A 13,785-nucleotide genomic window follows, 5' to 3' on the forward strand; every position below is an offset into this window, starting at 1 on the left:
AAGGAGGCAGCAGTCGGAGATCAGCTGGACCCCAGGACACAGCTGAGTCCCAGCAGATGCCGAGCCTCTGGGAAAAGATTCTCCCAGAGCTGATGCAGATGATAGGACACAGCCGTGACATCCAGAAATGGGTTTCAGCGACAATCCAGCGACTGCAAGGCTGATTGGAAATGTCCCAAAGCCTTCAGTCATAGGAGATGGTGCCAGCATTGCTTGGCATCCAGGCCAACACTGCAAGGATGGCGACCACCATGGGAAACCTGGAGCACGACATCTGTGCCTTGAGTGGCGGTGTCCAATGCATAGCTCAGCCTGTGACGACCATGGCTGAGGGCCTCAGCATCATGTCCCACTTGATGTGCCACATCATGTACCAGATGCAGGTGGACATTGTTGAGGCATTCCAGAGCATGGTCCAGTCACTGAAAACCATCGCTGAAGACATCAATAGCATGGTGCAGACCATGGGGAGTTGCCAGGACTAGCAGTGCCAGATGACTCCGAGCCTTCTGGATCTCCCTGCAGCTGCCTCTCTGTCCCGTGAGCCACCCAGGGCCTTACGGGCACCATCAGGGTGGAGGTAGAGCTGGACCCCAACCTGGGTCCTTCCACCAAGGAGATTAAAGTGGTCTCCAGCTCTTCACGACCCCCCCCCACCCTCCCACCCTCCTGACACCTTTGCATTTTGAGGGCAGCGAGCAGGGCAGGATGGTACGGCGATGCCAGTGACACCCGTAATTCGGCCGGGACCATTCTGGCTCCAGGCCTTCAGAGGATGTCCGCCAAGAGCATCAAAGAGCACAGGGGGTCGGAAGGCAGTGGGCGGCCTCCACCTCTGATGTGCATCCTGGGGACACACACAGACATAGCATGAGACCACAGAAGACCAAGAAGACGGAGGAGCACTGAGTGGGCACTATCCATAGCAAGGGAGAATGGAAAATGTCACATTAAAATGTTCACCATTTGACACCAGATACATGTGAAGCCCCTATCTCTTTAGTCTTCCCAATGGGCTTGCCCGCACCCCCACCACCTGTTCCCTCTGCTCCCCCTCCCCCTTGGCACAGTGGTCCGAGAACAAAACCCCCAATGTGAGCTCCATCATGAGGATGGGTGTGAGGGTGCTGGTAGCAGAAAGACAGGAGTCAGACTAATCCGATCCTGAGGAACATCTGAACTTTCCTCACAGTGAGTGGTCATCACTCTCCTGCCTTGTATAGAGACCCGCTGACAGTGCCAACACAGGCCCGTCATGCTAGAGTGATGTAAACAGACACTTGGAGGGGGAACCATTCTAGTTGAGGAGGGGGTGGAGTGATGGGGGGGTGATGGGGAGGAAAATGGGGGGTTGTTGAGCTGATGACACAGCCATTCCCTAGGAGAATCCGGAGATGATGAAGGCCTCCCTGGTCCTCCTGGCATATTGGACCCTTGCCGCCATTTGTCTGCCATCCTCGTCCTTGAGTCCCCCCTGGTCTGCCTCTGCCTCCTCCTCCTCCAGCATGTCGTATGGATGTTAAAAAGGAAAGCTTAAAGGTTTACTTAGTGTTGTAGTCTTTGAGGGTTGTATTTGAATTAATGGTTGCTAAGATGTTCACTCTATGTTTTAAAAGGATTAACTTGAGTTCATAGAATAAACATTGTTTTACTTTAGAAAAACTTTTCAATTTCTGCTGTACCACACCTGTAGAGTGGGCCGTGTGTTCCCCATACCACAATCTATTAAAAGTTGTGGGTCAGGTGAACTCCATGATACACTTTGGGGTTCTCTAAACCCTGGCCCATAACACTCTCACTAGCTAACTCTTGCACACACTCTCCCACAAGGCATAGCATCACTGCCTTATATATTGTAACTCCAGTGGCTGCTCTTGAAACTTCATTAACTCTTGCAGTTCTCACAGTTATGATAGTACTACGTCCCCTTGCTTTGTAAAAGAAAATTATTATGACATTGGTTGTGATATTTTCTTTAACCAATATATTTCAGGTGTGACTCTGACTATTAGCTAGCATTTATCATAAACTCGCTATAACCCTGTACATTAATTTGTAAATAACTGTTACGTCACTTAGATGAGCAAATGTTTCATTATACAGTCATCACAAATTAAGTGTCTCAGGCAGTCTGCTTCTTTTTGTAGATATTCTCAACAGAACGTTCAAGGTATTTGATTGCTCTGCCACCTCTTCTTGTGTCTGTGCGAAGTAAGGATTTGGAAAGGCAATGTCTTTCAACATGTTATCCGGTGCTATAACATTTTGAAACTGAGGTTGAACTTTATGCTTGATACATAGCAATGTTTGTCTGCTTCTCCTCAACAGCAATCCCTGTTCTGCTTTGACTAAGTATGACCTTGGTGCTACTTGTTTCAGGACTTTTGCAATGAGTTGCCATCCTCCTTCTGGATTCTGAATTCATATGAAGTCACCTTCTCGAAATTCAGACAGAGGTTTGGTTCGTTTATCATAGTCCTGTTTTTGCTTCTTTTTCGTCGATGTGATACGTTCTCGTATCTCTCTATTATCCATTTTCAGGAATGGTGATCTCAGGTAATGTGGTACGAAGTCATCTCATAGAATTTACAGTGCAGAAGGAGGCTATTTGGCCCATCGAGTCTGCACCGGCCCTTAGAGAGAGCACCCTACTGAAGCCCACGTATATACCGTATCCCGTAACCCAATAGCCCCCCACTTAACATTTTTTGGACACCAAGGGCAATTTAGCATGGCCAATCCACCTAACCCGCACATCTTTGGACTGTGGGAGGAATCCGGAGCACCCGGAGGAAACCCACGCAGACACTGGGAGAACGTGCAGACTCCACACAGACAGTGACCCAGCCGGGAATCGAGCCTGGGACCCTGGCGCTGTGAAGCAATTGTGCTAACCACTATGCTACCATGTTGCCCTATCCATTAACATCTGAGCAGCCGATATTCCAGTTGACAGTGGTGTCGCTCTGTACACTAACAAGGCCAACGATATATCTTGACCGTCATCAATCGCTTTGCGGAATAACTTCTTTATTATCCCTACTCCTTTCTCTGCTTTTCCATTTGACCGAAGATAACATGGACTTGAAGTAATATGATTGAAGAGGTATTGCTCTACAAACTGTGTCCACTCCCACCTTGAGAAACACGGACCATTGTCAGACAACGTTGAAAGGTATCCCCTGGCGTGCAGAAATTGATCTTGTTGCCTTTATCATCGATCCGGCAGTCGAACCGTTCAGCATCATCACCTCTGGAAAGTTGGAGTAAATTCAATGACCACGAGATAGTCGTGACCCTCAAAATAGAATAAATCCATGCCCACTTTGCTCCATGGACTGGTAACAATTTCCATCACTTTCATGCTTTCTTTGTTCTGTGCTGGCTGCTGCATCTGGAAAATTGTACTTGCTTGAACATATTAGTCGATATTTCAGTTTATTCCCGGCCAGTATCGCCACCAGCAGCGCATCCCTCCCCGATGAACTCAATGCATTCTATGCTCGGTTCGAGCATATGTTTATTATCAACTGTTTATTATATAGGAATAAGTGTTGAATCCAATTAAGTAGAGTAAATAAATCTTTAGCTTTGTTCAATATAAAAACTATTGGTGGTCTTTGTGAAACCTATGCCAACCATCCTAGGATTTGAACCACAAAGAACGCCACAAGCGTAATAACGCTGGCCAACATTTATCTCAAAAACAATTTCAATAAAAAACAAATTTTGGCTCGTTATAATAATCTTTATTAGTGTCGCAAGTAGGTTTACATTAACTACAATGATGTTACTGTGAAAGCCCCTAGTGGGGCTAAATGGACTGGTTTAGCTCAGTGGGCTAGACAGCTGGTCTGTGATGCAGAACAAGACCCAGCAGCACGGGTTCAATTCCCATACCAGCTGAGAATTCTGAATTCCCCCTCTGTGTACCCGAACAGGTGGTGACTAGGGGCTTTTCACAGTAACTTCATTGCAGTGTTACTGTAAGCTTACTTGTGACAATAAAGATTTATTTTTTTCGGCGCCTGTTTGGGTACGCTGAGGGAGAATTCAGAATGTCCAATTCACCTAACAAGCACGTCTTTCGGGACTTATGGGAGGAAACCGGAACACCCGGAGGGAACCCACGCAGACACGGGGAGAACGTGCAGACTCTGCACAGACAGTGACCCAAACCGGGAATTGAACCTGAGACCCTGGAGCTGTGAAGCATCTGTGCTTAACCACTTTGCTACCGTGCTGGCCACTACTGAGTATCCATATAGATATATTTGGCACAATTCCATCCGTACGGTCCTCATAGCAAAACTAGAATTGGTTCTTTTTGCACACTTTGGAGCTTAATTGCCAACCCAAAAAATGCCTTGACACTCCAAAAAGGATCCTCAGCATTACTGGGTCAGAAATGTTTTGAGTTGGCACCTTGATAATAAATGTAGACAGAGGGCAGCGGTTAGCACTGCTGCCTCACGGCACCGAGATCCCCGGTTCGATCCTGGCTCTGGGTCACTGTTTGTGTGGAGTTTGCACGTTCTCCCCGAGTTTGCGTGGGTTTCATTCCCACAACCCAAAGATGTGCACGCTAGGTGGATTGGCCACACTAAATTGCCCCTTAATTGGAAAAAATGAATTGGGTACTTTAAATTTAAAAACAATAAAGTAAATGCAGACAGTAAGTTCCTGGCAATGTGTATTTCTCCAATGATTTTTTGCCAACTTCACAATGGCTGCTTATACCATTACGAGTACCATAATTGTCATTAGAATGGTTATTTACAGTGTAAGGAGAGCCCTGAACGTTTCAATGACCCATACTGACTTTCAGACTGGGCCGCTTGTCTTGAATGAAATTCTTTGTGTAAATGGCAGTGGTTAATAGGACATTTCCAAGACTAACCAGTGAAAAAAATAGACCAGGGATTGCTTTTTTATTTCCTCGCTCAACAAGTAGAATTGCTTTTTTAAATGGTTCAGTTGCAAGAAGAGTTGAAATTCATTCACTTCTCTTTTCTTGATCGTTGCAATCTAACGTTTCATTTTAAAATTTGTTTTGTTTACGTCACATGTCAGTGACAAGGCCCACCCTTTATCACAATGTCCCATTGAATATCAAAATATCAGGGTGTGACAATCAGGAATAAATAATTACATTTATAAAGAGCAAACCTGCATTCCAAACAATATCAGTAGTTTGTGAGCAGCGTTTGGAGGGAGATCGAATGGCTAGAGGGCCCTTATTATGCGTTGAGCTCTGTTTGCTGTCCTTGTACTGGGTATTGGAAGATGTGGCTGCTACTTGTGGTAAGGAGACAATCTTTATTCATCTGTAAAGCTAAGTCTTTGATAACTCCAAGAAGTGGGAAGATGCCAGCTTTGCCTCGGTGGAAGCACTCTCGTCTCTGCATCAAACCCCAATCCAACCATGTGAATGCATACCTAGCACTGCAGTGCTGACGGAGTGCTGTTGTGAAGCCAAAGAGTTTGGTGATGTTCTCCAGGATCTGTGCAATGCGGGACAAGCCTAAAGGACTAGCTGGTCCTACATTGCCTCTCATTTTCATCATTTCTTTCTCTCCAAGTGCAATGCAAGAGACAGAGAGGGAAGTCCAGATTTTGGGCCACCCTCATCCGGCAAAATACAACTGTTCCGAAATCTACCTTATTTACAATGTAACGAGAGCCCTGAACACTTCAATGACCCATACTGACTTTCAGACTGGGGCGCTTGTCTTGAATGAAATTCTTTGTGTAAATGGCAGTGGTTAATAGGACATTTCCAAGACTAACCAGTGAAAAAAATAGACCAGGGATTGCTTTTTTTATTCCCTCGCTAACTCATTCAACAAGTAGAATTGCTTTTTTAAATGGGTTAGTTGCAAGAAGAGTTGAAATTCGTTCACTTCTCTTTTCTTGATCGTTGCAAACTAACGTTTCAGTTTAAAGTTTGTTTTGTTTACGTCACATGTCAGTGACATTTTGATGTCATTTTGATAGAATCCCTACAGTTCAGAAGGAGGCCATTCAGCCCATCGAGTCTGCACCGACCCTCCCAAAGAGCACTCTACCTAGGCCCACTCCCCTGCCCTATCCCCATTTCCCCACCTAACCTGTGCATCCCTGGGCACTAAGGGGAAATTTAGAATCGCCAATCCACCTAACCTGCACATCTTTGGACTGTGGGAGGAAACCATAGCACCTGGAGGAAACCCAAGCAGGCACAGGGACAATGTGCAAACTCCACACAGATAGCCACCCAAGGCTGTATTCGAACCCTGGTCCCTGGCGCTGCGAGGCAGCAGTGCTAACCACTGTGCCACCCTTTTAACCAGTCAGTGATGCTTTCAGATGGGCTGTTGAACAAAGTCCCTGTCTGACCTCTAGGTTGACATATTTGGATGAAGGGCAGGGGCAATCTCCTTTATATCCTGATTATCTTTTAAACAACACACGTTTATTTATCGCATTTCTATTTGCGGGAATCTGCTGTGAGCAAATTGGTTGGTATGCTTATTTTAGATTACAATAACGTTAATGCTTTAAAGGATACCCCACTGGCTGTAAAGCCTTGGGACATGCTGGGGTCATGGAAGGTGCTGTAGAAATGCAAGTTAATGATAACAAGGGCAGCAAGCCAGTTTGCAAAAAAAGAGAAAGTTTGTCATCTCAGAGACTTCACAAAGCACCGCTGACTGCTGTGTAGTCCCAACTTAGTCTGTGTAATTTGGACCTCTTCAGCCTCTGCATTCCTCAACTTTAACGATACGATGCAACATCTCATGTTCTGCTCTTGGCTCCTGAGGTAAAGCATGCTACCCAAGCATTGCAACTTTGCATAAGAGGCAGGGAACGTGTTCGTATTTGAACAGATCTGAGCAACAGCTAAGGCACTTGCCCGAACCAGCGTGTCAAATGCTCCAGGAGATCCTGGAATCTTTAAGGCTTAAAGATTAGCTTCCAATTGCGAGCAAGCCTACGGCCAAAAACAATTGCGCATTTTCTTTGCAAGTTTTTGTTCATTTGTTATGAAAATACAAGAGATGAGAAAGCTTGCAGGTTGCATTTAAGGATGGGGCAATGAAGGTGTGCATGAAAGAGAAAGGAATAGGTGGACAGATTGATAGGATGGAGTAAATGAAGTGGAGGCTCAGATGTAACATAAGCACCAGTATAAACTGTCGGGCCAAATGGCCTTTTCTCTGTGTGGAATAATTCTATGGGAAAGAGTTTGACAGATGGGCTGGCTGGAGGCAGGAGGTCATACAGAACCACCAGGAACATGTTCAGCCAGAGTTGGCAACCTTAGCAGATGCACCTTGACAAGGGGGAGTTTTCACAATATTAAATTGTACCACTTTTGCACTCACCTTGCCATTTAGTGCCCCAGATGTGAGAACTGTGATGAAGGTGAACTGAAATACTATTGTGATCAATGGTTGAGATAGGCAGTGTGCTCAGGGTAGTGTTCCTACAGATAATGTTGGTGCCTTCCAACCGTGATGCAACATGCAGTCTACATGGTGATCTGTTTAAATGGATTCATTGGGATTGCTTACGTAACTACATACGAAATAGGTGTGGAAAAATACCACATGGCCCATCGAGCCTGCTCCCCCATTCAATATGATCATAGCTGATCTCGGGCTTCAACTCCAGTTTCCCGCCTGTTCCCCATATCCCTTAATTCCCTGAGAGACGAAAGATCTGTCTGTCCCAGCCTGAAATGTATTCATCAATGGAGCATCCACAACGCTCCGGGGTAGAGAATTCCAAAGATTCACAGCCTTTTGAGCAAAGAAATTTCTCCTTATCTCAGTCCTAAATGATCGGCCCCTGATTTTGAGATTGCGCCCCTCTGGTGGGATCTTCTGGTCACGTCGAAGGTGACCCCCGCGGCGGGATGGGAGAGGCCACACAAACGCTGTAGATTTAGGTGGGACTGGAAGATCCCACTGGCAGCCAATAGTGAGCCGCACCAAAAAATATGCTGCGGGGGTGGGGTGCGGTAGAGGGGAGGGTGTGGGGGGGGCAGGTAAACCCCACCCAATCTCTGTGTCCCTTTAGATATTTGTCGGCCTCAATGAGATCAGCTCTCATTCTTCTAAGCTCCACACAAGGTAAACCCAATTTGCTCAGCCTCGCATCACAGGACCAACCTCTCAGCCCAGGGACCAGTTTAGTGAACCTTCCCTGCACGAACCCGATTGCAACAATATTCTTTTCTGAATGCGAGGACCAAAACAGCACCCAGTATTGCAGATGTGGTCTCACCAAAACCCCTGTACAACTGTAGCCAGACACCTTTATTCTTGGACTCCAATCCTCCTGCAATAAAGGCCAACATGTCGCTTGCCTTCCTAACTGCTTGCTGCAGCTGCATGCCAGCTTTCTGCCTTCCTTGTGCGGGCACATCCAAGTCCCTTCGAATGACAAGTTTACAAGGTTGTCACCTCATAAAAATATTCTGCTTTATTACTCTGATGACCAAAGTGAATAACTTCACACTTCCCTACGTGATACTCAATCCGCCATCTTACTGCCCACTCAGCTAACCTCCCCACAGCTTACCTTTCCACCTTGTGGAATCACTGCAGCCAGTGAGACTTTGGTTTATAGCCTCAGTTAATGTACTTCATAAGGAAAATGTTATTAATTATGTGGAATGCCATGGATCAATAGATTAATATTGATAAAGCTCAGTTTAATTGAATTCCCCAATACTGGTGCCTCTACAGTAATATTGGGTCTATACAGGGGTTAACAGTGTATCACAGGTTTGATATATTGCCAATAGTCTGGGATACTTGGAGCTTTTAATGTTACTGTGCTGGCCAAGATTAGGGTAATCACGATAAAACACTTTAAACACTATTGTTCTTGCGCCAATTTCTCTCAACAGCAGGTTTTCCAACATTTTGGAAGCTGAACTTGGGTGAAAACTAAATGGCGCTTTGTAAATCGGTGAATGTTTTTTAGACTTCATCCTAAAAACGGTTTCCAGGCTACAACAAAACAATTTATATTTATAAAGCACCCTTGATGGTGTAAGACAATTCAAGGTGCTTCACAGAAGAGTAATCGGACAAACATTGACACCAAGCCAAAGTAGGAAACTTTAGACAAGGTGATGAAATGCTTGGCGAAAGAGGTGCTTTTTTTGAGAGGAGTGAGAGAGTTTGGGATTTTAGAGATAGACTTGTAGAGCTTGGGGCCTAGATAGCTGAAGGCAATGGTGAGAGTGAAACAGACGGGGAGGGATCTGGCTGGGTTGTAGGACATGCAGGAGGCTGCAGGGGTAGGAATAAGTGAGGCCATGGAGGGATTTGAACATGATGGCGAGAATTTTAAAATCAAGACCTTGCTGCCAATGGATGACCAGGATTTGATGTGAGTTAGGATATCAGCAGTTCTGGATGAACTGAAGTTTCTGAAGTGTGGAAGACGGAAGGCTGGCCAGGAGATGTATTGGAATAGTCGACTGGCAAGGTAACAAAAAAATCAAATGAGGTTTTTAGCAGCAGTTGGGCTGAGGCAGGGGCAGAGGCAGAGGCAGGCTATGGAAACTAGTAATTGGATTCCATGAACATTTTGGCTTGGCTCATTAATCGGCACTCACACCTCATTCAAGAGTGTGGGTTTGAGTCCCTCTCAATGGTTTGACAGCACACTCAGTATCACCTCAGGGTAGTACTGAGGGAATGCTGCATTGTTGGAGAGATGTTTGTCCTCTAGAGGAGGCATTAGACCCTGGTCCTCCCAATCTCAGTGTTTCGGGTGGATGTTATAGCTCCATGGAAAGAAGAATAGGGAGTTGATTGGTCCGTGAATCAATATCACCAAAATGGGGTAAATCAGTTTTCCGCCTCATTGTTGTGTGTGGGATCTTACTTTATGCAAAATGTCTACTGCAGTTGCTATATTCCCATACCAGCCTCCCCTAACAGGCGCTGGAATGTGGCAACTAAGGGCTTTTCACAGTAACTTCATTTGAAGCCTATTTGTGACAATAAGTGATTTTCATTTCATATAACAACAAAGGACTCTCCACTTCAAAAACGTATCCCTTGTGTGTGAAGACATGTCCAATATTTCTGAGAGATGTTGTGAGACGTGACATAAATGGGAGTTTTAGCACCAAATTCATCGCCATCATTTACTTTGTATCACACACAGTGTACTTAGCACACTCACTGCATTTATATTTTATATATTTCTCAAGTCTCCTGCCACCTCTGGCCAGAAACTCTCATACAAGCAGTCACTCCAACTCTGGGTACCATACTTTAGCAAGGATGTCATAGATGTGGGGTTGCACAAGAGATTTTGTTCATTAATTTTACCAATTAAGGGGCAATTTAGTGTGGCCAATCCACCTACCCTGCACATCTTTTGGGTTGTGGGGTGAAACCCACAAAAACATCGGGAGTCTGTGCAAACTCCACACGGACAGTGACCTGGGGCTGGGATCGAACCCAGGTCCTTGGCGCTGCGAGGCAGCAGTGCTAACCACTGCTCCACCGTGCCGTGCACAGATCTACTTGAATCTCTGACGATTAAAGACATCAGAGGCTGGGTATCATAACCCCCAAGAAGACCATAGGGAAACTTTCATTGATCTCCCAGTGGGGCCTGTGGAGTACGAGCTTCCCAGGTAGTGGGTGGAGCCAACAAAAAAGCAGGGCCTTGTGCGATTCATCCTCCCAGCTAGGATTGTACTGGGAGCGATATGCTGCGTTATGCAGATCTCCGTGAATAGTGTAAATAAATCTATGTTTGTTTTCTGCCAGAAGATCCCAGGAATAAAGGACTTGTCATATAAGGAGCTGTTGAGTACACTGGATCTGCACTCGATGGAGTTTAGAAGAATGAGGGAGATCTCATTGTAACTTACAGGATACTGAGAGGCCTAGATACAGTGAACGTGGAGAGGATGTTTCCACTAGTCTGAGAGACTAGAACCGGAGGGCGCAGCCTCAGTCTGAAGGGGCGATCCTTTAAAACAGAGATGAGGAAGAATTTCTTCAGCCAGAGGGTGATGAACCTGTGGAACTCTTTGCCGCAGAAGGCTGTGGAGGCTAAATCATTGAGTGTCTTTAAGACAGAGATAGATAGGTTCTTGATTAATAAGGGGATCAGGGGTTATGGGGAGAAGGCAGGAGAATGGGGATGAGAAACGTATCAGCCATGATTGAATGGCGGAGCAGACTCGATGGGCCGAATGGCCTAATTCTGCTCCTATGTCTTTTGGTCTTATGGTCTCCACTGAGTCATTAAACTGGGATTGTTCTGCTTTGAGAAAAGAAGGTTAACGGTAAATTTAATCAGCATCTTGAAAATTATGAAACGTTTCAATAGAGTAAAGAAACATTTTAAGCATCAGCTGGAGGGTCAGGAACAAGTGGACGCAGCTGAAATGTTTGTGGAAGCAGCTTCAACAGTCACTTTCCAAAGAGAAAGTGGGGGATGAGGGGAAAATCAGGGAAATGCAACAATTGAACATTTTTCAAAGAAAAATGTGGGCCAAACTTCTGTTCCATATGATTTTATGATCTTGTTCGCATCTGCAGTAATCCTCAAACCAGGCAATAGCTTCCACAGTGGCTACATGGTGCTCTCTGAGCTCCTTCACTGTATTTTGGCAGGGGGCAGTCTTCAATAACGGGACTCCTTGATTGGGGAGACACCACAGCTGCAGTCCGGGTTCCCTGCGAGGCCACACTGCTGTCTCGCTTTGCTGCACAAAGGCCTTGGCCAGTGAAAAAGCGGTTGAGGAGTGCCCAATGTGGGCATGGCAGGTTGAAGCCGGGTGAGCGGGCTGTGGGATCCGCGATGAGGAAGTGGTATTTAATGGTGGTGCGTTGCTTCCATTCCTGCTGCCACAGGGCCTCTGCTGTTATTGTTTGGCATGGTGGCCTCAGCCATTAACCTGGCGTGATGGAAGGTGAGCAGCTGGTGGATTGGGAAGGCCCTTGTGTAGTGGATTATGATTAGGCTTATGAACGTCAGTGACTCGAAGAATTCTACTTCAACAGTGGAGAACATCGCAGGTGGATTTATTTTAGCCCCTGCCCTCACCTTTCAGAATAGAAAGAGTAACACACTGTAGAGAGGTGGCTGATTTCTTCGCCTCCCCCCCTCTTGGCCGGGGTTGCTCACGACATCACGGGATTAGGTTTACTCAGTTGTTCCTGGTTAGTCCCATTTATTTATAAAGTACTTGAAGTTCACGTACAATTCCGTAGAATCCCTGCAGTGCAAAAGGAGGCCATTCGGCACATCGAGTCCTCACCGACCCTCCGAAAGAGCACCCTGCCTCGGCCCACTCTCCCGCCCTAACCCCGTGCATTGATCATGGTCAATCCATTCAACCTGGACTGTGGGAGGAAACTGGAGCACCCAGAGGAAATCCACGCAGGCACTGTGAAAATGTGTGAACTCCGCCCGGACTGTCGCCTGAGGCTGGAATCGAACCCGGGTCCCTGGCACTGTGAGGCAGCAGTGCTGACCACTGTGTCGCCTTGCGTCGTTGTCCGCGGTTTTACTTTCCCAATATCATCATTAGATCAAAATCCTGGCACTCCCTCCCTAACAGCACTATCGGAGCACCTTTACACATAGACTGCAGCGGTTCAAGAAGCAGGTTCACCGCCATCTACAAAGCTCAATTAGGGACGGGCAATAAATGCTGGCTTTGTCAGTGACAACTACAATTCTGAATACCCTATTGTTTGATACAGGCATAATGATTTTTTGATACTGGTGCAACGTTTTTCTTACATTTGTTCTTGTACTTGGGTGACACTGGCAAGGTGGCATTAATTGTCCATCGCTGACAGTCAGCAGTATATAATGTGAGATTGGAGTCACATGCGGTCCTGACAGATAAGGACAGCAGGTTCCATCCTCTGAAAGACATCAGAGAACTATTTACGTATTTTTACAACAACCCACAAATTGCCAGGTTATTGCATTCTCAATTTGCCAAATTGAGGTTGAACTTCACTTTGCTCATGGAGGTGATAGCATAGTGGTATTGTCACTGGACTAGTAACCCAGAGACCCAGGGTAATGCTCTGGATTCAAATCCCACCATGGCAGAAGGTGAAACTTGAATTCAATAAAAGTCGAATGTGATTGCGGTACGGTAGCCCAGTACTTACCTCGGTGGCTTACAGCGCCAGGGACCCGGGTTCAATTCTGGCCTTGGGTTACTGTCTGTGAAGACTTCGCACATTCTCCCCATGCCTGCATGGGTTTCCTCTGTGTGACTACGGTTTCCTCCCACAATCCAAAGATGTGCAGGTTAGGCGGAGTTACGAGGAAAGGGCGGGGGAGTGGGCCTGGATAGGGTGCTCTTTCAGAGGATCGGAGCACACACGATGGGCCAAATGGCCTCCTTCAGCACTGCAGGGAATCTATGAATTCTTTGGCCATGAAATCATAGTGATTGTCGTAAAAACCCAACTGACTTTTAAGAAAGTAAACCTGTTCACTTACCTGGTCTGGTCTACACATGACTCCAGATCCACAGCAATGGCCTAGCAAGCCATTTAGTTCAAAGGGATGGGCAATAGATGCTGACTCTGCGACATTATGTGAAATGTTCAGAATACAAAGGGTTAATGTCATATCATAATTAACCACTAGGTGGAGCGGCACTGGCTCACAGGCTTCTGGGAAAGAGCTGGAGAGGAACAATGAGAGAGTGTAGAGTACAGTTATAGATAGAGTGTAGAGACTAGTGTTAGTAGAGTGCAGATTATAGATGACTAGATTATTGTTTCC

Source organism: Scyliorhinus torazame, chromosome 19, assembly GCF_047496885.1.
Source record: "Scyliorhinus torazame isolate Kashiwa2021f chromosome 19, sScyTor2.1, whole genome shotgun sequence".
Taxonomy (NCBI): Eukaryota; Metazoa; Chordata; class Chondrichthyes; order Carcharhiniformes; family Scyliorhinidae; genus Scyliorhinus; species Scyliorhinus torazame.